Source organism: Sminthopsis crassicaudata, chromosome 2 (assembly GCF_048593235.1).
Source record: "Sminthopsis crassicaudata isolate SCR6 chromosome 2, ASM4859323v1, whole genome shotgun sequence".
NCBI classification, from domain to species: domain Eukaryota; kingdom Metazoa; phylum Chordata; class Mammalia; order Dasyuromorphia; family Dasyuridae; genus Sminthopsis; species Sminthopsis crassicaudata.
In genome coordinates, this window is record NC_133618.1 from 421,685,173 (window position 1) to 421,711,876 (window position 26,704).

Here is a 26,704-nt window from a genome sequence, read left to right on the forward strand (position 1 = left end):
GAAATTATGGCATGAACACAGAACTTAAGCCAGAGCATAAGGTCTGTTGATCAAGGGAACATATGAAAGACACTTCAGGTTTGGTATAGAAATATCTGTCCCAGACACAAGTGATAAAGATGAACTCCAGTCTCCAACTCAAAACCAGGTACACAGGAAAGGGAACAAAATCAAATCAATGTGTACAGTGTTTTTCTTTGTTATGCCCCCTCTTCAAGGCTTCTGCTCACAGCAGTTTGGTAGCCTGCCTAAATCACCTGGGGAGGGGTCTAAAAACTTATGGTCGGCTCAAGGCTGCCCAGACAGCCAGGCGAGGCTCTGATGAAACCGGTGACATGACAACTGGCAGCTCCTGGCTGCTGGCACTCTTTAAAAGAGAACAATGTGGCAATTTTCCAGCCAAATTCTTCCAATTAGACATTAGTGAAACTTTATCCTCTTCAGGATAGAGCTCGTGAAAAAGAGTGATAGAAAGATGAGAGGGTTAGGATGAGAGGGGTCTCCTTTAGGCAAAAAAGCCTTGGGGTCCCAGATTTAGAAGAGCTTTAGAGAGCGTCTGGTCCAACCTCTCATTTTACAGGTAGCCTCTTCTGACCCACAGAGAGGCTAGTGGCAGTGCTAAGATTGTTAATAGGGCATTTGCATTTCTAAGTTTAAAACAGAGATAAAAAGAGACAGTCCTTTATGGAAGCACTGCTGTTTTCCAGTTCTAGGTGATGCACAGGGGTTCAACTGCCATGGGCTCTGGATACTTTTAGCATGGAAAGAGGGAGGAAAAAAGAAGAAGAAAAAGGGGGAGGAGGAAGTGAAGGACAGCAAAAGTCATGCTAATTTTTTTTTCCATAAACATTTATTAACCATCTGCTATATATAGATTACAGTACTGGGAGAAATAAAAAGTTTAAATACGATAGAATTCCTGCCCTCTTGGAGCTTACAGTAAAGCAAAATACACATTCAAATCTATCAAATTCAACAAGTAATTTTTTAAGCACTTGCTAGGGATCCCACTACTAAGCACTAAAGAAAACAAAACTGAAAATAGATCCCTGCTCTCAAGAAACTTACATTCTACTGAGTAAATAGAAATATAGTAGAAACAGTATAATTCAAAATAATACACAAAAGGGGGAAACAAAATGCTTTGTGAGGTTAAAAGAGTAAAAAAGTTGTTTATTTTTTGGGGGGATGGATGGAGACACAGTTGGTAGAAGAGATGGATATGAGGCTTCAGAGGGACAGTGACATCTAAAGTAGAAGTTAAAGAATGGGTAAGAAATTCCACAAGTGAAGAAGAGTAGAGAAAGCATCAGAGGAGTGGAAATAGCCCAAGGCCTGTGTTCAGGGTATAACATGCAGCTGAATTTGTCTAGAGCCAAAATTTTTCCAGTCTTTCTCAGTTCTGAGAATGGGGCAGAGAAGAAAAGGAATTGATTGCTAAGGGCATGGGATTGATGATACATTTTTTCCTCTACTGCTTCTTACACTCATTTCTGAACTTTTAGGATAAACAAACTTAAAGATTTTTCCTTTGTCCTTTACTACCTCAAGTTTTAACCATAAAGTCACAATGAGTAACTGAGGCTTCCTACAAAATCAGGATTCAGTAATGTTCCTTAGGAGCCAGGACAGATGATCCATACTTAGACCAGGACAAAGCCTTAGCCTTATGCCTATCATCAAGGTGACCGTTCCTAATAAGGTCACTGTCAAGGAGTATCATTTCAAATATACAAGATCCATTTTTGAAGAAAATCCTCTCATTCATCCTCACAATGCTGTTCATTTTATTCTAGTCAATGAATTTTTACTAGCTGTTTTCTCCATGAGACTGTGGTCTTGGCCCTGAGATACAGAGCTTGCCATCCAGGGGCTTCCATCCAACAGAAGAGCTTACAAACTAGAAGCATATCCTAGGGAAAGGCTCATTGAATATATATACCAGGGAGTATACTGATTCTCCCAGACTAAACGACATATATCAAAAACAGAATAATAAAATCATAGATTTAGATTGGGAAGGGATCTGGGAGCCCACTGATTTCATTTTCATTATTTTGTAATTGAGGAAAATAGATCACAAAGAAAATTTGTGAAAAAAGGTGAATTATTTGGGGTCTTGGCTTGGCTTGGGAGAGGGTGGAAGAGAGCCACTGAAACGACAACTCTTCTGTCCTTAGTGACAGTCTCTAAGGAGAACACACCTGGAAAAGTCTGAGTGTTTGTATTGTCCTGAAGCATCAATAAAAATCCAGAAAATGCTACTTTCCAAACAGCCAGAATACATAACTTCACAATGGGGCTATAGTCTATAAAAATGAAGGCTCTGTGCCAGGCTGAGGGGGTGCATAGGGAATGGGGCTAGATGTCAGTGAGTAGCAATCACATGAAATTACTTCCTCAACCCACATCACTGGGCCATTCCCATGTGGGGTTTCCCTTAGCTTCTCCCACCAAACCTCATTCCTCCCTAAACTCTTAACCCTCTTTTGCCTACAATTTGGAAAGCAATGCATGCATTTCTTTGAGTCTCAGCTAAAGCCTGGCAAAAAAAGCAGACACGGTAAAGAACTAGTAAAGAAAAAAAAAAAGGAATTGGAACTGGCTGGCCTAAGCCAAAGATGTTGCTAGATCTAAATCCATTTTAAGATTCATACCAAGAAAGGAGCACTTCCAGGGACAGTGGGAGGTGATAAGAAACTCTGGAGTGGAGCAGTCTTGTCCAAATGCCAACAAAAGCTTCTCAAGTGTCTCCTGTTTCCTAGGGATGGCTGAAACCCACCCAAACTATTCTAAGCCACCCAGACTCAAAAGCAAATAAACGTGGGCCTCCTCTCCTACATGGCAATGCTCACACGTGAAGTTCTTGGCCCAAAGTGACCCACAAATACTATACACATCCCTAGCCAAAATTATACTTGGAAATAAGAGTTCTCTCCCTCACCTGCCAAATCCCCCTATGGGGAGAGAGTCTCTAGTCTGACACTATAACAAAGTGGTGGGTGTGTGAGTGAATGAAAGTACTTGTGTGTATGTGGAAAAACATAATTATCGCAGGAATACAGATTGAGACTGCAGAGAACTTAAGCCATCCTTTAGCCTGGATGGACATTTATAGCACATTTTGAATTGCTCCTCCCCTCTAAGAAAAAGAACAATATTCACAAGACCAAGGTGAACATTTGGCTCATGTAGGTATTTTCCCCACTCTCAATCAGCAGACTTACTTTAAACCTAATATTGTAGGACAGCCGTTTGTGTTACGTTATTGATGCTACTTACTATTTCTGGCCCTCACTTTCCTTTTCTGTCAAATAAGGAAGAAGATAGTGAGAGAAGGATTGGATGATTTCCCTGATAAACTGGGGATTGTCCAGGAGAAGGCAATCAGCATAGTAATGAGATTTGGGATCAAGTTATATGAGAATCAGTTGAAGGAACTAGGCAATATTTAGCCAGGGGGAAGAAGACTTAAGGGGAATCATGATAGCATTCTTCAAGTATTTGAAGGCCTGTCATGTAGGAAATGGGTGAGATAGAATCACAGAATCATAAATTTGGAGTTGGAAAGAAGCTTGGAAGTCATCAAGTCAATTCTTTCATTTTACTTATGAAGAAATTGAGGTTAAAGAAGGTTAAATGACTTGCAAGATACAGTAGGTACTTAATAAATGCATGTTGATCAATTGATTGATGAATTTCATTGCTCCTTGGACTCAATCCCATTTTATTCCAAAGGTCTCTCTGGGTACATATGAAAAAGACGTCCTAATTTTCCTGAACCCTAAATGGCCTGAAAAAGGATATTCCTTTATAAAACTAACTTAAATGAATCATTTCTTTTCTTGAAATCAAGTCTATAGTCTTTATAGGCAGAGGAGTTCTAATTCCAGACTGGGTCTCTGACTTCCCTATCAACACTGCCCTGCCCAGCTATCCTTGCTCTAAAGATAGTTTTATCCAATTAATTAATGAACCAGCTAATATTTATTAAGCATCTACTGTATGCTAAGTGCTTTATAAATGTTATCTCATTTGATCCTCACAATAACCTTGGGGAATAGATGCTATCATTATTCCCATTTTACAATTGAGGAAACTGAGACAGATAATGTTGTTACTTGGCCAGGATTACATAGTTTGTAAGTGTTTGAGGTCAAGTTTGAACTCAGGACTTTGACTCCAAAAATCTACCCACTAGAGCCTCCTAACTGCTATTCTATAAGGGACAAGAAACTGATTTACTTTGCTATTTTTAAATGACTCACAATTGGTGTCATTCCAGTTCAGGCTGCCAATGTTTAGAAAAATGATTAACACAGTAGGAAGGATTGAGGAGAACAAAACAATAACTAATCAATCCAAAGGGGTGTATGTTTACTTCTTAAGATCTCAAGATGTAATCTTTTCTCCCTGATGTTTTAAGTCTGCCTTGACAGGTGGGCAGCAGCTAAGTCAATGCCCAGATAAAGCTGATTTCATACAAATAATCAGGAAATAACAACACAGGAGCAAAAGAAAAAGGGAAACCTGGTTTGGTCTGCAAAACTAATTATGGCAAGCTGTTTCCACTAGCCTTCTGTCGCTCCTCCAAAATTATACAACTTCTCCTTTTTCCAAGAGTGTTCACTCACCTGAGTTGATAATTAAGTGTTTTTCTTGTTCAACATACTTGGAAGATTTTTCTTACCAATGAATTTTTCTGGAAATAGATCAAAACTTTAGAGAATGTATAAAACCTCACCAACTATAACCCAAAGAGATACTTTAACTTTCAAAAATCCTCCATGTTACACTCACTTTGTTTAAAATGTCAACTCAGTTTAAGCAGATGAAGGGGAAGTGAGATTCTCTTTGGCAATAGTTCTCCTGAAGCGGAGAGAAAAAAGGAAAGAAAGAAAAATTATCTAGCCGTGTTCATTAGAATCCTAATCCAATTTTGGATTGTGTTTGTAAAATATCTACCATACACATGATCAAACTAAAAAGGCTCTGCCCATAAAAGAACATAAAAAATGTTTTACCTATCTTCTGGAAGGCACAGTCAACCTCGGGGATGAAGGAAAGTCCTTGGTTTGAAAGAGATGGACAATCATTGTCCAACAGTAGATAAAGGAAAAAAGACTAATTTTCAAGAGTCTTCTAAGGCAACTCCTTCACTTTCACCAATAAAACACAGAACTTTAGAATAACAGTGAATTGAGAGGAGTTTTAATATCTATTCAATCCAACTCCATCATTTAACAGATATGAAAACAAAGATTCAGAAAAATTACAATTGTTCCTTCTACTTCACAACTTTCCCCAACATGGTTTCAACATATTGGAAGTTGGCATAAGAAATTAAATAGGAATTCTGGGGGAGTTTTGCAAAAGATGCAGACAACATGTGAAGGCCAGAAGACAACACAGAAAGAAAGTTTAGAAACTCATAAATACATAACACATAATATTGCATAATATTGTATAATATCAAACCAAACTTTACAATAAAGGTACTTTTAACCCCATAAAAGAAAAAGAAAAAAATCAGACTTTTCTATCTTCCCACAATAATATCAACAGCACTGAAGCTCTTGTCTTTAGCCATTTGTATAACTCTGACTTGGTGACCTAAGGAAAGATAGGAGGATAGAGAAACAGAAAAAGGATAAGATTAACTTTTTAAACCCTAAAAGACTCAAAAAAAATTAGGTGCTGATGAAAATGGGAGACGCATTGAGCACACGTGAATGGAAAAAGGAAGGAGAGTAACTATGACTTTCATATAAGCTATAGATTCTCTATGAAGTAACTTTGGAATAAAAAACACATGAGACATATTTGAGTGATTCAAGAATGTGGAATTTCTACACTGAAGGGTGGGATTTCAGAATTAGAGTGCCTAAATAATAGAAATCTAAAATACTCTAAAGACATTCTGCCTTCATGAGCCATAAAAAAAGCCTGTAACATTGTCAGGAAAGACTTCAGTAATTACTCCACAGGAAAGGAGCCCAAGAGATGGTATGAGTGAGGAAGTAGGAATAACACCTATTAGAAAAAGGCAGAAAAGTAAGAGATGTGTGAAATATCTGAGATCAGCCACAATGATATAGAGAACTTTTAACACTGTTGGGAGTAAAAGGTATTACAGGAAATTATGACTAAAAGAAAGCTGGTAATACAAAAAAATAAATAAATAAAATAATGCAGTTCTGTGGGTTGATGTAAAAAAGCAAACCCCAGCCTCTCCCCTTCCCCTTACTGAGTACACACCCAGGGCAATATTATATGTCATAGAGACTGTACAAATGGCTCATGAAAGATGACTGATTTCTTAACTCTTGATGGGGCATTTCTATGTAAGTAAAAGTGCTCAATCTGGAATTCTTATGTAGTTGAATGCATATAAAGCTCTGTGTCATTGGAGAAGCACCAGGTACTGAAGTTTTCAGGTCTTAAATGAGAGAATGCTTAAAGCCAGAAAAAAGTGAAATCCTCCACTTATACCTGAGTCCTTTGTATTAGGAATGAATGATACAAGAATTACTATGGCTGAAAGTGTTTTTAGTTTATCAATAATCAAATATCCTTGGATGGCACCCAAGATAGACTTGCTTTGTTCTGAATTTTATCTGTGAAGGGCAGTGTTAGAATAAAATTGCAATGTTGTGGGTGAGGTTCTTCTGACATATATGACCTCACCCCCAACAATCCAAAAGACATGTACGCACTTATTTATGAGCTGACAAGAAACTTGACATGTGCAGTGGACACCACAAACTAGACAGTTATGCACTGGAGGCATAATTAGGGCACTAGTGACATGATCTCACATCTATTTGTTAATGCCAAAGAGATGTTTCCTCAAATCAGAATGTACTAGTGTAGTGATTACATACAATGGAGGGCCATTTAAAATTAAAAGCATCTCAGTTTGACATAATCTTTTTTGTTGTGGTTTTCCAAATTTTTAATGATTTTAATCTTTTACATCAGCAATATTTCCCAATATATGCCTCTTTCCATTATTTCTGTTGGAAAGTCATCTCCTTTTACAAAGAATGAAAAGGAGGGAGAAAAACTAGTTGAGCAAAACTAATCCATATATTAACCCAATCTGGTAGGCAAGGCAATGTTGCACATCCACAGTGCCCCATCTTTGCAAACTAAAAAGGGAGAGAGTTGCATTCTCATGTCTCTTTTGGGGGAACCAAGCTTGGTCATTGTAATTTCACAATGTTCAGTTTTAATTATTTTATTGATTTCTCCCCCCCCCAACTAATCTGTTATAGTCATAGTATATATTACTTAAGTTAATTTGTATCAGTTCATAGAAGTATTCTCATGCTTCTCTGCCTTCCTCATGTTTAAAAATTCTTGTATCAAAGTAACATTTCTTTACCAAGTCTTCATTCTAAGGATATCTGCTTTGTTTTGTTGTTGGAGTTTTTGGGTTTTTTTGTGATCATCCACTTCCTATACCTCCTTATTTCAGAGTACTCATAATTAGTTATGATGTTATGAGAGTAATCTCTTCATTAGCAACATTAAAAACAAAATCTACTACCAGCATAAGCCTGAGGCTAAGGCATCTAATCTTCCAAGACAAAGAATTTATCAACACTCTCTGACTCAATTGAAGATTTTTTTCTCTCTTTTGAATAAATGTCTTCTTTTAAGATGCCCTAAGCTAGTAATTGTGCTCCAAGAATTACAGAATTTTGGGCTTGAAAGAACTTTAATGATCGTTTCTTGATTCATCCAAACCCCTTATTTTTATATATGAGGAAATAGAGGCCTAGGGAATTTAAGTGAACTTGTACGAGCTCACACCCAGTTAGTGGCAGACATGGAAGTAAAAAGACCTAGCTTTCTGACTCCCAGTTAAAACTCTTTCCAATAAAGAAGGCTGCCATACAATCCTTCTATTCTACTGAATTTCTCTGGAGAACTCAGAGAATCTCAGAGCCGCTGAATCAGTGTCTGGAGTGCTCTAACTGCCTGAAAAATGACAGTCCCTTCCTTTCCCCAGAAACAAGGGCAGTGACTTTCCTATGTCTTTCTCCTGTTTTTAGAATGGGAATCTGGTTAGCTCAGGCCTGAAATACCTTGCAAACAACATTACTTCTCAACTCCATTTTATCCCAGTGCCTGTGGTCACTTGTTTCCAGATACGAAGACTCTCTGAAATAGAACGCAAAGTGAAGGCTGTCACAGGATAATTGGGAGCACAATCAGATGTTATTACATGCTTAGACTACACAAGATTAGGTCTCAGACCACAATCTCTCAAGCTGAATTGCGAGTGCCTATTTGGTTGTTCATGAAGCTGTCATTATTCCAACCTCTGAAATTAAAACAAGGCTGCCTCAGTCTCTGGGTCCAGAATACTATTTTTGGAAACCTCCAGACTTCCCATTCCACTAGTGTGCTTTCACAAGGGCTTTTAAATCCTGAACTTTTATGCCCAGGGTTCCCTTCTTGGTTAACTCATATCTCTGATATGGGGATGAAACTCTGTCTGGTTCCATTCAATTTTTTTTTTTTACCTTCAATGAGTATAATAGAGCATGGTATATGTTAGGACATAGGAACACCTTCCTTGCCTTCATGGGACTTCTGGTCTTATATAAATTAGATGTACAAAGAGTTAAAGAGTAGTAACATGTATTTGAAAATAAAACAGGAAAAAGATTCCAAATCCTCTTGAGAAGGAAAAGGAATCAGTATTTATATGGTACCTACTATGTTCTAAACATTTTAAAAACAAATATCTTATTTGATCCTCACAATAACTTATATGTAGATGCTATAATTTTCCTCATTTTACAGTTAAGGAAACTGATCCAAAGAGAAGTTAAATGATCACTTAATTAACAGGCAATTGCCCAGGATCATAGAGATGATATCTGAGATTTTATCTGAACTTATGTTTTTCTGACTGAACATCTAACATTCTATCCATTGTGATTTTCTTCTCATGTGATTTCTTAATACCTGATGCTCTCAGGGTCCATCCTTATGCCAAGGCTTCTCTGGATATGGAAACTGACCTCTCAACATAGTTTAACATATTTCATTTACTATAATAGACTATAGTTCATGCTCTCAAAAGGCAGCAGCTTGTAGATAAATGCTTAACACTAGCTCTCCAAAAGTGCAGGACATACTTTTAAGTTTAATCTGCATTATTTTATTTTCTCCATTTCTTTCTTTCTTTCTTTCTTTCTTTCTTTCTTTCTTTCTTTCTTTCTTTCTTTCTTTCTTTCTTTCTTTCTTTCTTTCTTTCTTTCTTTCTTTCTTTCTTTCTTTCTTTCTTTCTTTCTTTCCTTCTTTCCTTCTTTCCTTCTTTCCTTCTTTCTTTCTTTCTTTCCTTCTTTCCTTCTTTCCTTCTTTCCTTCTTTCTTTTTTTTTTTTGTAGTTTTTTTGGTAGTTTGCTTTTTTATAGTTTACTAATTTCTTCAAAATAAATGTTCACTTTGAAAATTTAATAACTGACTTTCATAAACCAGTAAGAGCTGGCTCCAGCTTAAAACCTTTATAGTGAAGGTTCCATTATGATATGAAAGATCCTGATATACTTTGAGGACTTTTCACTTTTCTTTAACTATCTGCCCCTACCTAGATAAAGCCATAGATCTGACACTCACCAGACATGTCTTATCAGCTCCCATTACAAACATATAAGGTATAAACATAGGGCATGTTTTGTTTATTTCCCCTACTTACAGACACAGAAGGGACTTTCTTAATAGCCACCACTATGGCTCCATCTCCATTTATAATTCCTCTACCACGCTGCTCTCCCCTAGGTGCTCAAGTCTGTCCCACTGTTATCACCAGTTTTGCTCATTCCTCCAGTTCCTGGATACATTCCACCTCCTCAAGAATGAATTACTATTCCTCCAGAATTAAATAGCTAGGGCCAATATACCTTCTGAGTATTTGGACTCTTTCAGCTTTTTCAGGTAATCCAGGGTCAACTCAGGACAATTTGTTTTCTATCCTTCCTATACACTGAAATTCCACTCCTATCACTTTTTTTAAAGCTTAGGAGGAAAAGAAGAAATAATATAAATAAAATATCCATATTGTGAGTACGATGCTGTCTTCTTAAAACAAATGCATTATTTTCACATCAATCCATCTGTTGGAGGCATTAGATTTGAGCAACATCTCTTTAATTCAGTGATCAAACTTCATTCTCTTTCCTTTCATTTGAAGATATTAAACCAGCTTCCTAGGAGGCATTCACATGCCAGTTTTAGCTTCCAACCTGGCTGCAGAAGTTACTAATTAATCGATGCCCCACAGTTATAGCTCCTTGGTGACTTCATTTTGGAAAGCCTCACTCCTCAATTCCATTGCATGAAAGGCCATTTGCCCTGTAACACTCAGAGGGGGAGCACCTCATCAGTCCTCAGTACAGGGATATGAATTTACTATGAGAAGAGTGTTGGCAATACTGGTCATTTTCCAACTTTCTGACTGGCTCTCCCAGTCGGACTCATGGGGATATTTTATAACAAAGCTGCTCTGGAGTAACTTGTTCCAAAGGATTAGGCCACAGAATTATCCAGAGCTACATCCAACCAAACAAGCCAATTTTCTGATCTTATAATTCATGCACTAAGGGCCTTAATGGATGCCTATTGGCCATGGTCTGCAGTCAGCTGGGAAGGGATGCTGTTCATATCCAGATTGTCTCCTCTGCTGCTGCAGAAGGTACATTACATACTTAAATATTCAGATGGACCTATGAGCTCATCTATTCAAATATTCTCTCCATTGATACAGATTGGAACCCATTAAACTTCACATGTGGAATGATGGATAATAGATGTCAGATGACTTCCATTGTGGCATTTATATTCATTTCCAAAAAAGATGATAAACAGTGCATAAGTCTAGATAATTACTAGAATCCAGATACCTAGTCACTAAAAATCATTGCTTAAATCAACTTTAAACATTCTATTTAGAAAACATTGTGAGCAAAGTACTTCATTCTACTAATTAGAAAAAAACCAGTAAAAAAAATCATACAAATTATCTATCTCTCCTCTCCTCACTTCCCACTTTCCCTCTAAATTACATGTAAATCTTTAAAAACCATAAAGTCCACCATCTTTGGCCTTAATTTGGTGATAGATAGCTCTGTGGTGCTCTACTGTCAACCAAGTATATGCCAGTCTCTTCTCCTGGCACTCAAGCCCTCCAATATTCTACCTTTGCAGCTTTCTCATGTGACCACTCTTTGTGCACTTGCAATTAAACTGTGGCTCATGACTCCATATAGGGTCTTGTTTTTTTGTTTTGTTTTGTTTTGTTTTGTTTTTGCTGAGGCAATTGGGGTTAAGTGACTTGCTCAGGGTCACACAGCCAGGAAGAGTTAAGTGTCTGAGGCCAGATTTGAACTCAGGTCCTCCTAACTTCAGAGCTTGTGCTCTATGCACTACACCGACTAGCTGCCCTCATGTGGAATCCTGTAACTGAACGTGGATGTGGTGAAATTATGATTTATTATCAGTAAATGTTTGATTTGTACCTATTTTATATACCTATATAACTGGGGTTATATAAAAATTGCTTACATTGAGATGATTCAAACTAGTTCCAATTGTTTAGTAATGACTCTTCATTACTACAGTCAGCTACACCCAGAGAGAGAACTGTGGGAAATAAGTGTGGATCACAACATGGCATTTCCATTCTTTCTGTTATTGTTTGCTTGCATTTTTGTTTTCCTTCTTGGGTTTTTTTCTTTCTTTCTAGATACTATTTTTCTTGTGCAGCAGGATAACTGTATAAATATGTATACACATATTGGATTTAACATATACTTTAACATATTTAACATATATGAGACTGTCTGCCATCTAGGGGAAGGGATGGGGAGAAAAAGGGGAAAAGTTGGAACAGAAGTGTTTGCAAGGGTCAATGTTGGAAAAATTACCCATGCATATGTTTTTATAAATAAAAAACATTATAATAATAAAACAAAAATATATATAAATTACTTAGCCAAAAAAAAGTTAGTGAGTGGAAAACATTTAAGAAGCCTTGAGAGAGTCTACACTTCAGTCAAATATAACCTTTTAATTCCTAGAAAACACAATGACATCTTATTTCTCCATTTCTTCATTTAGGAATGATTTCCCTTCCCATTTTCAGATGAGAAGAAAATGTTGAAATTTTCCATATTTAAAGTTTAAGTCAAATTCTCTCAAATCTTAATGCCCCAATTCTTTTTCATTCATTCAGGAGAACCTGAATTCTAATCCGGCCTCAGCTTCTTACTAGCTGCGTGACCTTGAGAAAATCATTTGTCATCCATTCTTGTCAAATTCTTCTATAATTTACTTGTCATAAGATTTCACATAAAAGATTTTTAAGTTCCTGTTGTATTCCTCTACTAGATTATAAACTGCCTCATTTTTATTAAACTTTGTAGATTGGTTTAGCACAGAGCATGGCACACAGAGGATTATTAAGAATTATTATATTGCAATGCACAATGTTTGACTCATCTTTTAAAAGTGTGAGTTTTTGTGCATACCTTTGATCCAGCAATGTCTCTACTAGGTTTGTATCCCAAAGAGGTTATAAAAAAGGGAAAAGGAATCACATCTGCAAAAATGTTTGTAGAAGCCCTTTCTGTTGTGGCAAGGAACCGGAAACTGAGTGGATGCCCATCAGTTGGAGAATGGCTAAATAAGTTGTGGTGTATGAATGTAATGAAATATTATTGTTCTATAAGAAATGATCAGTAGGATGATTCCAGAAAGGCCTGAAGATATTTAAATGAATTGAAGTTAAGTGGAATAGAACCAAGAGAACATTGTACATAGCAACAAGATTATGTGATGATCAACTGTGATGGACATGGCTCTTTTCAACAATGAGGTGATACAAGTCTGTTACAATAGACTTATGATAGAGAGAGTCATCTCCATCCAGAGAGAGAACTATGGAGACTGAATGTGGATCACAACACAGTATTTCACTTTTTTGTTGTTATTTGCTTGTTTTTTGTCTTTCTAATTTTTCCCTTTTTTATCTGATTTTTCTAGTGTAGTATGATAAATATGGAAATATATTTAGAAGAATTGCACATGTTTAACCTATATTGGATTACTTGCTATCTAAGGAGGAGAGAACAAATAATTACATAATGTTTAAGATCTGCAAAGCACTTTATACATATTATTTCATTTGAACTTCACAACTGAGTGAGATAAGTGTTTATGTTATCATATCCATTTGATAGAAGAAATGCAGGTTCTGGGATTTGCCCAGAGATACAAATGGGATTTAAACCCATTTCTTCCCAAACTCCAAATCTACATTTCTATCCACTATACCATGTGCTGGGTTCACAGAGACAAAAATAAAAATAAAAGCAATTCTTGACCTAATAGAGTTTATATTGAAAAGCGAAAGTCTGACCAATTGAATCCCTTAATCATTCCCTGATATTCTAGATATCTGATAAACTATAAACACTGTTTTGCATTTCAAGTACTTCTCCATCAGGATCCAGACCACCCTTCCAAGCTAGTTTACTCATTATTTCTTTTCATTCAGGGCATATTCAGACTAACATGTTTATTTACTGGCCAAGGTCTCCCACCGGGAGGGTCATCTCCAGTTGTCTGTATCTGTTTCTTGTTACTGGACCCAGATGGCTCTGAAGGAGAAAGTGAGGCAGGTGACCTTGCACAGCCCTAAATCCAATTCACTTGTATGTCATGGTATCACAAAGAACAGTTCCTTATATAAGATATCTAGTTATTTATCATAACACTCTCCTTCCTCAGTTCCACCTGTGAGAACTCCCTTGAAGGCTCAGCTCAAGTGACATCTCCCAAGAATCCTTTCCTGGTCACTTTAATTATATGTGCAAATTATTTTTTACTTATTTCCCATATACTCTGTATTTTTGGGAAGGGAGACAACAGGCTAAGTGACTTGTTTGGGATCACAGTTAGTGATCCCAAGCTTGTAAGTGACTTGTAAGACTTTGGCACTCAGTACCCCTGACTCCAGGGACAGCATTCTATTTATTGTACCACCTACCTACCCATATACTTAGTATTTTTGTTTTTAAATCTGTGTATATGCTATTTCCTTTGACAACATAAACCCTATGAGAGCATAGACTTTCATTTTAAATTCTGTGGTCCCAGGTCTTAGCATAGTGTTTGACCTAATAAATGTGTGTTGCATTAAACTGAATTGCATTCTTTTGGGGGGGGGGAGGGAAAACACCATTTAAACAAATACATAAATAAGATATAATCTGAGGAAAAAGGGATAGTAAATTGAGGGAGATGATGTCACTAACTGCACAAAACCGTTCTCCATAGAAATAGCAGTAACTCAACAGAAAAACTCAAGACACTACTGAAATATGAAACTTATTAATCCTCTGACCCTCATAAAAAGAAAATAGTAAATTTACAGTATAAGAAAAAGAAAACATCTTTGATTTGGGGTCAAGCCATTGCTGGTGACATCAGTAAAGACAGAGGTCCCGCCAGGCTAACCTACCATAGTCACCTGCCATGGTGACATCATAGTCCACAATGAATTATACCCTCCATGAACGATGAATCTTTCTCTCCGAGTGTCCTCCTGACAAGGAGAGGTCATCGTCCACTCTAGGGATGTGCTAGAGAGGAGCAAGCTTTTCAGTGCCCTATCATTCCAATGTTTTGCTGGCCTTAACTCTTGGGGACAATTTCTGAAATCAGACAGTAAGATTCTCTCTAGATGACACTTAGGAGGCTGGATGGATATCGGTCCCCAATGCTAGAATGCCGGCAAGTCAAAACACAGGCTTTTCTGTCTCCCAGGTCTCGTTTCTCAAATAAAACAAATGATTGGAATTGCCAAGGATAAAAACTCAAGAGTTGAAACATATCAAAGGTCATCTATTCCTACTCTGTTAATGCCCTTCTCTCATGTTTTTTTTTTTAAGCCTTGTATTTTCTTCATTCCAACTTCTTTATGTTCATATGCTTTGCTTGAATAAAACGCAAGAGAGATGATGAATTTTTTTACTCTGTGCCATCATTGCCTTGCACAATGCTTGGAACATAGTTGGTGCTTGTTGCCTTATTTGATTGAATACACACACACACAACCAGAAGTATTTTTGATTTTCAAATGAGATCACAGATGCAAAGCACTTTGAAGAGCTATATATAAATGCTATTGTTGCTATTATCTTACCATCATCAGGTTTCTTAATGGTTATTATTCCTTGAACCTTCTACTAGACTCCTACTGAGCTCAAGTACTAAACATAGTAAATGTTTAACCACTGGGATCTTTGGAGAAAAATGTATGTACATACTTTTGAGTTTAATCTGCATTAGCAATATTAGCAATATTCTTTAATCTAATTGTTGTTTTTGAGTCATTTCAGTCATGCCCAACTCTTCACGTCCCATTTGGGGTTTTCTTAGCAGAAATACTGGAGTGATTTGTTATTTTCTTCTCCAGCTCATTTTACTGATAAGAGAACTGAGGCAAACAGAGTGAAATGATTTGTCCAGGATCACATAGCTACTAAGTATGTAAGGGCTCAGATCCTCCAGACTTCAGGGCTAGCACTCTCTCCATTGTGCTACCTACCTGCTTGGGCAGCTAGGGCAGAACTAAACTCAGGAAGATACCTTCCAGGCCCTGCATCTATCCATTTCATCAACTAGCTGCCCCTCTTAAATCTAGACAATCAATAAAACAATAATCTACGTGCTTATTTAGAGCAATTGTCCATTTCTGAGGTATAAAGCTTCACACGGAAAATTTGAACTTATAAGGTAGAGCTGGCTTTAACACATCCCTGAATATAGCTAGATTCCAATTAGTGAGAATAATGAATCCCCTAAAGGGGTTGTGTTATTCGAAATTGCACTTCATATTTTCATTGGACTGAAATCAATTACCATATTTCATATAATTATAACTCTTGAGTAGTATGAACATACAACTACCTCAGGGGGTTCTTTGTTTTTGCTGATTAGAACCTAGCTGTACTGAAATGAGATGATCAATGGTTATCTAGACTCCATCTGAAGAAATGCACTCAAGGGAAACTCAGTACCTTTCAAGACAATTAATTCTATGTATTAGGGGTAATCAGAATGTTATAATACAGATAATCCAAATTAAAGGTCTTCTATAAGCTCATATATAGGTCATCTAGACAAAGATTGATATATTCTCTGAATAATTGCTTTACTTGTCTTTGCTTTGACAATGGTGATTCATATATAGAAGGGATCTCTTAGAGATCATTTGGTCTGACACTCTCATTTTATTGATGAGGGAATCTAAGGCCCAGAGAAATTAAGTGGTTTTCCTAAGGCACACAGGTTATAAGTGGTAAAGTTTCTATTTGAACATGGGTATTCTATTTCTAAATATCAAACTCTTTTCACTATTCCTGATTAAACTACTATTAGTAGTAGTATTTGTAATTAGTAGTAATACTTGTAGGAGGTAGATGCAGAAAATTAGACACCAATATATCAATCAATAAGAATGTATTAGATGCCTTAACAAATAGTCATTCCTTTCCCTTGGAGAATTCCTTCCCTGTTCCTAGCTCTGGCCTCCACTGCTATAACCTATCTAGGCTGTTTGATTACTCACATGGCTTGGGAGTCATGAGGTATCTTCCATTGAATTAGAATCTCCAAATCTATATATGATAAGATGGAAGATCACTAAGCTTTATCGCATGGCCACTTTCTACAACCTTTAGAATCCCTGGCTATTGTCATCTGACTTAGTGATGTAACATCAGGATGCCTGGGTCTTGCCATCTGCCCCTCTGCAGCACCTGTAGGACATTTAGACTTTTCAATTTACCCTAAAATTTCTTTTATGTGTTTTGTTCCCAAGTGGAGTATAAGTTCATTAAGATCAAGAACTGTTAAACTGTTTCTGTTTGTCTTAAACATAAATGCCTAATAAACTCATTTTCATTCATTTCTCCAAGGAGCTTATATTCCACACCAGAGCCATAAATAGGGGCATGTATCTGGTGCTTTGTTCCAGAGCATCAAAATTTAGAAGGCATAAAAATGTTAAATAATGACTTGAAATACTGCACAATTTAAAATTGGCCACATTTGCATTTTGGGTATTTCATTTCTTCAGTAACATGGAAACAACTGAGTTTAGCACCTAGTTAGCAAGAATAATTAATCAAAGTGGGAAGCTGCCAGATGGCATATTTTCCCTCCTTTTCTTACCACTATATTCCCTGTTTTCAGCCCAGTGGTAGTTTACTCTGCTGGTCCCAGTGGTTTTGTGGAATTCTAGGACCTTTTCTCAGTAGAGTTAGTATCCAAATGTGTCCCTTCTTAGAATGGCAAAGGGAGCTCTTCTAGGTTTTCAGAAGCTCGTATCTGATACTTCCTCAATTTGTATTATTTCCATATCATGAATAACAAATATGATTTGAAGGCATGTCTCATATTGCTTGCCTCAAGCATCAAAATTGTAGTTATGTCGCTGCCAAATGCACTTCATAAAACTTTTTTAAGAGGGTGGCAGATGACTGCCCCAATGCAGTCATTCTAATAGAACAGAAATATGACAAAATTTATATGGAGTTATAGGGCTTAACACAGTGACTGGCACATAGTATAGTTGGATGAATCTGTTGAGGGAGGGCAGAACTGAGATCATTTTGGTTCACTGGATTGTAGAATCATAGAAATTCAAGGGAATACATCAAGAAAACTGTTAGCAAGGAACCCTGTGGCCTCAGGTGCTCATAATTAAATGTATCAAACCTAGAAAGTAAACATGGTAAATTAGAGATCCTAAGGCAAATTTTATCTAATGAGTAACACTGAGATTTGTTAGTTTGGATGCTTGAATGGAATTTAGAACTAAAAGTGGAAAATTATTGAAAGGGAATATAATAGGTAAAGTAGATCAGAGATGAGCTTGGAATAATATTAAACAGGTTGTCCCATAAATCTGAATGCAGTTTTAAGCCATTAAACCTTAAAACAACACTAAGACTTCTGGGATGCTATATTTAAATATAAGTGAAATTCAAGATAAAAGGAGAAATTATTAGAATTTATTTCTGGGAAAGCATACCTCATTCAAATTAAATAGAGTGATTTTTTAAAAAAAAGTTTGGAATAAGCATTATATATAAAATTACATGACTGATGAAAGTTTAGAAACAAGGGAGAAATCTGGTGGAGAGGCTATAGAATCTATACAAATAGAAAAAGAAATGACAGTATTATAGGTGCAAACCAAAGACCAAAACTTTTTTATCATATATTTTATTTTTCCCCAATTACATGTTAAATCAATTTAAACATTTTTTTTTACATTCCAAATTCTATCCTTCCCTCTTTTTCCTCCCCTTTCCCTAAGATGGTAAGCAATCAAATATGTTATACATGTGCAATCATGAAAAACATTTCCATATTAGTTATAATTTTATAAAATCATAAATGCAAATAGAGACACTTTTGGTGATACAATGGATACAGTGTTAGACTTGTAATCAGATAAACCTGAATTCAAACATGCTAGGTGAATCTAAGAAAGTCCGTTAATCTTTGTCTGTCTCAGTATATTGATCCAGAAAATGGAGAAAATAATAATAAGCATCTATCTCTTAGTTATTGGAAAAATAAAATGAGATAATCTTGTAAAGTACTTGACAAAATTTAAAGTGCTATAAAAATTCTAGCTATTATTAGAAATAGATTATAGAGCACTGAAGAAAAAAGATATATGGGGAAGAAGTTTATGGTATTCATTCTAGAGAAGAAAAAACAATGATGAGAATAGCTTTCTCCAGGTATTTTAAGGGTAAGGTTGTAGATGCATTTTCTGCTTAGTTCCTCTAACACTAATCTAGAAATAATGGCCACAAAGTGCATGGACACAGATTTAGGCTCAGTGTAAGGTAAAACTTTCTAACCATTTCAGATATGGGAGAAGTCTTCAAGCAAAGTCTGGAGGGACCACTTGTTGGGGATGTTATCAGGGAGTATCTCATTCAGGAATGGGTATAAGCTAGCCAGTCTCTGACATCCTCCATAGTTTTTTCATACCAGGAGTCTCTAAAGAAGAAAAACTGAACTTCAGATCCCATTCCTCTGAGTCCCAATATTGAGGGCTTACCATAAACCCAGAGGTATCAATTTCCATTACCTATGTTATAAGGAAACTTCTCATAGCAAGTTGAAATCTACCTCTCTGCAATATGGCTTCTGGTTCTGTCATTATGACTATACGGAGCAACTATATGAATAAATGAATGAATGAATGTAATGGGATAGAGTGCAAATTGTGAGTCTAAAAGAACTGAGCTCCTTTTTGTGGTGGCAAGGAACTAGAAATTGAGTGGTTATCTGTCAACTGGGGAATGGCTAAGTTAGTTGTGATACATGAATGTAATGGAAAAAATAATTGTTCTATAAAAAATGATAAGGAGAATGTTTTCAGAAAAGCTTGGAAAGACTTACATGAACTGATGCTGAGTGAAGTGAGCAGAACCAGGAGAACATTGTATATAGTAAGAGGAAGATTGTGTGATGATCAACCATGGCAGACTTAGCTTTTCTCGACAACATAGTGATTCCAGACAATTCCAATAGAATCCAAATAGTGAACTATGGAGACGGAATGCAGATCAAAGCATACTATTTCACTTTTTTGGCTTTTTTTCTTTCTCATGGTTTCCCCCTTTTATTATGATTTTTCTTTTACAACATAACTAAAATTGAAATATGTTTAAAATTATTATTCATGTATAACCTATATCAGATTGCTTGATCTGTTAGGAAAGGGGAAAGTAAAAAAGAGAAAAAAATTTGAAACTCAAAATCTTATAAAAATGAATGCTAGAAACTATCTTTAATTGGAAAAATAAAATACTGTTAAGGAAAAAAAAGGAACTAAACTCAAATGAAAGAAAGAATGAAAACAACAAATGAATATAGCAGATAGAATGTTGAATTTTTTAGCAAGACATGAGTTCCAATTCTGTCTCTGATACCAGATACATGATTCTAAGCAAGTCGCCAACTCTCTCTCAGATAGTTTCCTCATCTATTAAATAGGGTTAACAATAGCTTCTGCCTCAAAGGACTAGATAATCATGTAAGGAGCTCTGCAAACCTCAAAGACCTATGGGAATATCTGTTGTTATTATAATGATTATTTCCTAAAATGGCCCATTCCCCTTTTGGAAAAGGACTATTATTTGACCTTTTTGGAGCACTAAAATTCTACATTCTTTCTATCTCTGAAACATTGCTTTCCATCTTAGCAAGCAGGTGGCTTTTTAAGAAGACTCTTGAGTAACAGCAAAATATATTGGATAGAATACTTGACTTAGAGTCAAGAAAACTAAGTTGGATTCCTGCCTGAGGCTCTTCTTAGCTATGTCTCTGGTCAAATCACTTCCATTTTCTACTCTCAGTTTCTTCTTCTGTAAAATAAGGGGATTGAGCTTGACCTCTAACATCCCTTTCAGTTCTAAATCTACAACCCTGAATCTATAATCTTAAGGCATTCATTTTTTTTTCGGTATCTAGTTTCCCAGGTGACTCTCTCAGACAGCTATAAAACAACTACATTGTTTTCTCATTTCTGCAATCATGGCCCCAGAGCTCAGTGTAATTTGTATACTTCATTTGATTCAGTTTTATTTGACATTCAGTAGGTGACACACCAAGGGAATGGTTTGACATAAGTTCCAAGCTCAAGTCAACTGGCTGGTAATGGCAGATACCTCCTACAAACACACATTGGTAGCTTCATTCTCTCCTAGGCAATGTACTTCCTTATATGTGTTTTTTTTTTTCCTGAGAAGGCAATTTAATTATTAACATATTCACCCACCTTCAGGCAAAAAAAATTCCCCTATGTTGTGATGCTCTAAAACTTATTTCACTCTCTTAATGTACTTAGGGAGCCATCTCTTCTCTCCTGTCCTTCCCTCTTTGTCCCAGTTAGGATCTAAACAGTCCCAGTCCCCCAACTCCTTAAGGTCCAACAGCTTTTCAAAAAGTAGAACATCCAATCCCTCTGGTAATAGATGAACAAATACTACGACAAACCTGAAGATGAAGCTTTTTTGAAAATAGGCAGTTCTCAGGCAAATCACCAAGCCATAAGGTAATAGAAATAGACTTGAAATAGATTTGAAATGGTACTTAGAGTCCATGGAGGCCAACAGTAGAGAGATAAAGAAAAATAGTGAGACAAGAGAAAATCAGAAAGAGGAGAGAGAAATCTTACTGTCAGAGATAGATAGATAGATAGATAGGAAGAGAGAGGGGGGGGTAGAGAGAGAGAGAGAGAGAGAGAGAGAGAGAGAGAGAGAGGGAGAGAGAGAGACAGAGAGAGAGAGAGGCAGAGAGAGAGAGAGGCAGAGAGAGAGAGAGGCAGAGAGAGAGAGAGACAGAGAGAGAGAGAGAGGCAGAGAGAGACAGAGAGAGAGGGGGGGGGAGACAGAGAGGCAGAGAGAGAGAGAGAGAGAGAGCCAGAGAGAGAGAGAGAGAGAGAGCCAGAGAGAGAGAGAGAGAGAGAGAGAGAGAGAGAGAGAGAGAGAGAGAGAGAGAGAGAGAGAGAGAGGAGAGAGAGAGAGAGAGAGCCAGAGAGAGAGAGAGAGAGAGAGAGAGAGAGAGAGAGATCCTACTAAGTCATAAAGATCAATAGAGAGGGAAAGGGAGAGAAAAAGAGAGAAATTTCATGAAAGCACAGAGACAGATATAGAGAGAAATCTCCGAAGTCATAGAGGCAGACAGGAAAGACAGACAGAGACAAAGAGACAGAGAGAGAAATCTCACTAAATCAAAGAGCCAGAGACAGAGAGACACACCCAGAGAGAAAACCAAAGACAGAGCCATAATGATCTTAACATAAAAAAGATGATGGCAAGAAAAGGAAGAGAAACCCTCTTGGCAGAGTCCTTCTAGCTTAAGAGGGTATATACAAAGACACACAAGTTAATTAAAATCAAATAAATTAACAAATATTTATTGAGTAGCTATCAATTCATTATCTCTCTTGATGAAGGCAACATCAAGGCTTCAAGGACTTTGCTTGGGCCAGTTCCTGGAGAAATAGAACCTGACAGAGAAATCTAGGGGGAGCTCAGAGGACAGGCTGGTGACTCTTGAGGATGGCCATGGCAGTGGCCCCCAGAAGATGTAGACTCCTGGAGGAAAAAAATCCTTGAAAAGATTTTACTTGTAATGAAAAGCATTTTCAGTTATTTCCCATTACCTTTCATCAACGTAAGACCAGGTGGCATTCTGTGCTGTGTTTGCTGATGCAGCCGAATGGCCTTCCTCCTCTTTCATTAGTTTCACTCTGAAATAGCTCACTTTACTATGAGAGTGCTACCTTACTCATTCCTGGCTCCTGCTCCCCCGCCAACTCAAATTAAACCCAGGTTGGGAGAAATCTTCACTTTCTCAGCATGGGAGGACTGAAACGTCACCCACTGTGGGATAATGTTTCAAAAAGCCCTCTCCCCTGCTCGGAATCTTGCCAGCACATGCGGACAGCTGCTCTACCGAAGGCAATTATAAAATTATCTCAAGTGACAGCATCAAAGAGACCCCTCCACAGATACACACACTATCCCTTTTGTGACTAAAGAAAGGCCATTACTTGGAGTCTTCAGAAGTGGGAACTGGCACTTAGTAGGGAAGGAAAATGGAGCACTCAATAAAAGGGAAACAGGGGACCCACATCTGACTTTGGTCATAAGACACCACTGACCTTGGGGTTGGCTGTGGGGAGGTCAAGCTCATGCCACGTACTTGAGGATGAGCTGTAATTCCCTCACAAGCCACATGTTCACCTAAACCTGTAATTTAACACATCCTGTGGTCACAGGCACACAGAGGCCATAGCTTCCCCTTCCACCTACCTGATACAGAAAAAAAAATAAGCACATTATCATTAACATGAATTACTATTTTCTTTTCTTTAGCTGAAGATCTAGGTTCTTACAGCTGGTAATAACCATGGAAAAATGATGATAAATTGAAAGGATAGAAAATTTTTGGTGATGATTTTATTCTTTTCATGAGAGGTCTTTCCCACCTACCTGACATGGAATTATAGAACATCAGAATTGGAAAGAACCTCAAAGGCCTTCTCTTTTAAGCAGCATCTAAAACTCCCTCTGCAGTACAACATTTTATATGGCTCATTCTTTATTGAGAGACAACTTGGAGAAAGTACATAGTTAAGAAGACCTTAGTTCAAATCTTACCTTTAAAGCTTATTAGTGATGTGCACATTTGCAAATAACTTAATCCCTTTTGTTTTTGATTCTTCAACTGTAAAGCAAAAGGGTTGGATCAGCTGACCTCTAAAGAGTCATTTGAGCCTTAAAGCTATGATTCTGTGATTCACTTGAAGGAATTAATCAGAAAAAATCAACCAAATATGTATTGAATATCTGCTGTATGCATAGCTGTTTTCTTAATACATGATCTTTGACCTCAAAGACCTTTTACTCTATCAGAGGATGCAAGCCTATCATACATTAAATATTTAGAGGAAAAAATACTACATCATAAAATTCATTGAACTTCATATGCAAAGATACTCACTACCATCCTTGTCTACAAATAGAAGTGTGAGGTAAACAAACATAAGAAAATTTTTGTTTTCCAACCCAGTGGGAGTCTACTTATTTTGACCTGTATCAATTTCAAGCATTGGTGGCTTTCCAGGTACCTGAAAACAGCTGGCAACCTAGGACTCTAAATGTTCTTCTTCCTAACTGGCTTTTCTTAATGGAGTGAGGCATCCACAAAGTCAAGCTTCCTGATAACAGAGCTCCTGGGAGTATTGGTACTCACTCCCTTGGCAGAGAAAGTGACAGCTCAGATCTGTCAGTACTTGTGACTAATGACAAAAGTAGGACACCTGTAGATTGACAACTATATTAACACTGGAGGAAAAGGAGCTAATATCCCCCAAAGGGACAATACAATGACCAGAGAGAAAGAGCCCTAGAAACTGAAATATTTTAATTCTTAGTTTCTGATCATTTAATCACATGACCATGACCAACTGCCAAATGAAGATTTTTTCTAATTTTTTCCTCTGCCCCCATTGATTGTTAATGCTCTCTTCTTCTCGAAATTATTTTGGCTTTTTATATACTTTATAACTACGTATGCGTGTGTCCAGTAGAATGTAAGCTCTTTCAGGGTAGATTCTATTTCTATTCACCCCCCTCCTTTCTAGCATTGAATCCAGTGCCTTGCTGGTAATGGCTTAATAAATGTTAAATTGAATTAACTCTTCTAGTTATAGAGAATTCTATGCCAGCCACATAGGAGGCACTTAATAGTGCTTATTGATTGATTGATTATTAGCCTGTGAAAGGCTCAGAGGAATAAGATAATTTAATGAGTTCAAATTAACAAAGCATATACCATTAAGAAGACATCATTAATTTGATCCTTTGTTCTCTTGTCCCTATCATCATTCATCTTTTGCCAAATCTCAGCCCTGGATTATTCTCACCATCTATCTCCTCTGCTCTACTCATGGGATGCTAAATAAAGCTAGAAAAAATGACATAATGCATACATACATTCTAAATTCATATCTAGATTCTACTGGGCTCTCACTGCAGCAAGGCAATATTTTTTCTAAATGATTCCCTCTCATTGCCCTCAGAAGCTATTTCAAGCCTTCTCTTCCTACCTCTTGCACACCTTCTTCTTCCTCCCATATGGAAGAATTGAAGATCTCTGATTTTGTTGGAAGGAATGAAGACCATCTGAAATTATAACCATCTTCTCCCCTTCCTTGCCTTGTATAACAATGACCTTTTCATTTGAACATTTCCTAATGCCCCAACTAGACTGTCCACTAATGAGGAAAATCATGGACTGTGTTTTATACTTAAAGACTGTGCATTACAGTGATTCTGTGTATAGGATTTAAGAATTTAATGAATGATTATTGGTAATGAAATAGAGAAATGATCACAAATCATACTACATTAATCAAGAATTCCATTCCATTTCATTAGACAAGCATTTACTATTTGTGTCTACTCTATACAGAGAACCAAGTGAGTTCATTGGTAAATCATAGAGCTGACAATTTAAATAAGTTTTCAACAAGATTTTAGCACTGAGTAAAGTTTTGAAGTACATACAAAACTGAAGGAGAAGATGATTCTAGAATAGGTGTTCCAATGGATAGAAAGTGTGGGTGACAGTAAATTCCTAAGTCAAATCATTTACAGATTCTATGATGTATGAAGCACCAAACGACATAAAGACACAAATTAGAAAATCACAAGAAATATCTCTTGAGGTCAACATATCTACCAACATTTCTCAAATAGGGCATACAAAACACCTGAAAATCTTTTTTTAATCTGTTCATTATATGTAGAGTTATTTCTGGCAAAATCCAAGGTGAAAATCCAGAAAGCATGACAAAAGTGAGGATGACCTTTTCTACCTCAAGGGTACTGACTGTAACCCACTAAAGAACATCACTGTCTTCTCCTTCTACCACCTTCAATCCTCCTGGTCCTTTTACACTTTCAACCAGATTTTAAATCTATATATTTCCTTTGCTTGCTATTTTTGTACAGAAATATCCTTATCTTGGTTCAAAAAAAATTAAAAAATTCTTATCACTGCCTGGACGGTTTTAATCTTCAAAGTCATTTCTGGCTATTAATTAGTTCATTTCTGATCCCCTGTTTTCTTCCATCTTTTAAAATGTTTCCTCCTTCACAGAAAGAAACACAAGGCAGCAAGGAATCCTTTCCACTCTATTTCCTCTCTTCTATATGGAGAGACACATTGTTGTTGTTGTTGATGATAATGCCAAGCTTGGTAGCTTGGCAGTGGTTCTGAGACTCCTAAACAATATTTCATCCACCCACCCTTTCTCTCCCCCTCCCTTCCCTTTCCTTTCCCTCTCTCTGTGTCTGTCTCTTTCTCTTTCTTTTACTGTCATTGTCTCTTTCTGTCTCTTACTTTCTCTCTCTTATTCTCTCCCTCCCTTCCTCTGCCTGCCTCCCTCCCTCCCCTTCCCCTCTCCTCTCCCTCTCTTTCCTTCCCACCTCCCCTCTCCCTTATTTTCTTCCTCCCCCCTCTCTACTTCTCCCCTTTTCCCCTCTCTCCCTCTTCCTCTTCCCTCCCTCTCAGTGTCTCTGTCTTCCTCGCCCTTCTTTCTCTCTTTCTCTCTATTTCTCGTTCTTCTCTTCCCTCCTCCCTCTCTCTTCTGTCCTTCCCTCCCTCTCATCAATCATCCTTCTTAGAGACAACACCTGCTAGGAGGGAGGACTCCGTGCTTCTGCAGCTGAAGTTTCTGAACATCATCAGACTTTTTTCCCTGACCCTCCCATCAATATGGGAAAATTGCATAAACATTTAGAAATACCTCATGGAGACCTCCTGACTCCCTTGACTCCTCACTCTAACCTCCTAAGAGCCACAGGTGCTCATGAAATCGACACCTCTGACAATTTCCCCATATAACCATTGAATGAGGCTCTCTTCCCTCTCTCATTTTTTAGGGCCTGATGCCATTTCCTCTTGTTGCTCTCCACTCCCCCAACCTTTGGAAGCTCTGAGTTGGCAACACCCTGGCACTGATGTCGGCTTGCACATGGATTAGGACACGGTCACTACCAGGCACTGTAGAGTCATCA

At 37.2% G+C, this 26,704-nt stretch overlaps 1 protein-coding gene across 1 annotated transcript in view; it reads right to left on the bottom strand.

The window, feature by feature from the left end:
- Positions 1-26,704, bottom strand: part of SLIT3 (slit guidance ligand 3) — a 772,880-nt gene that overhangs the window by 540,398 nt on the left and 205,778 nt on the right.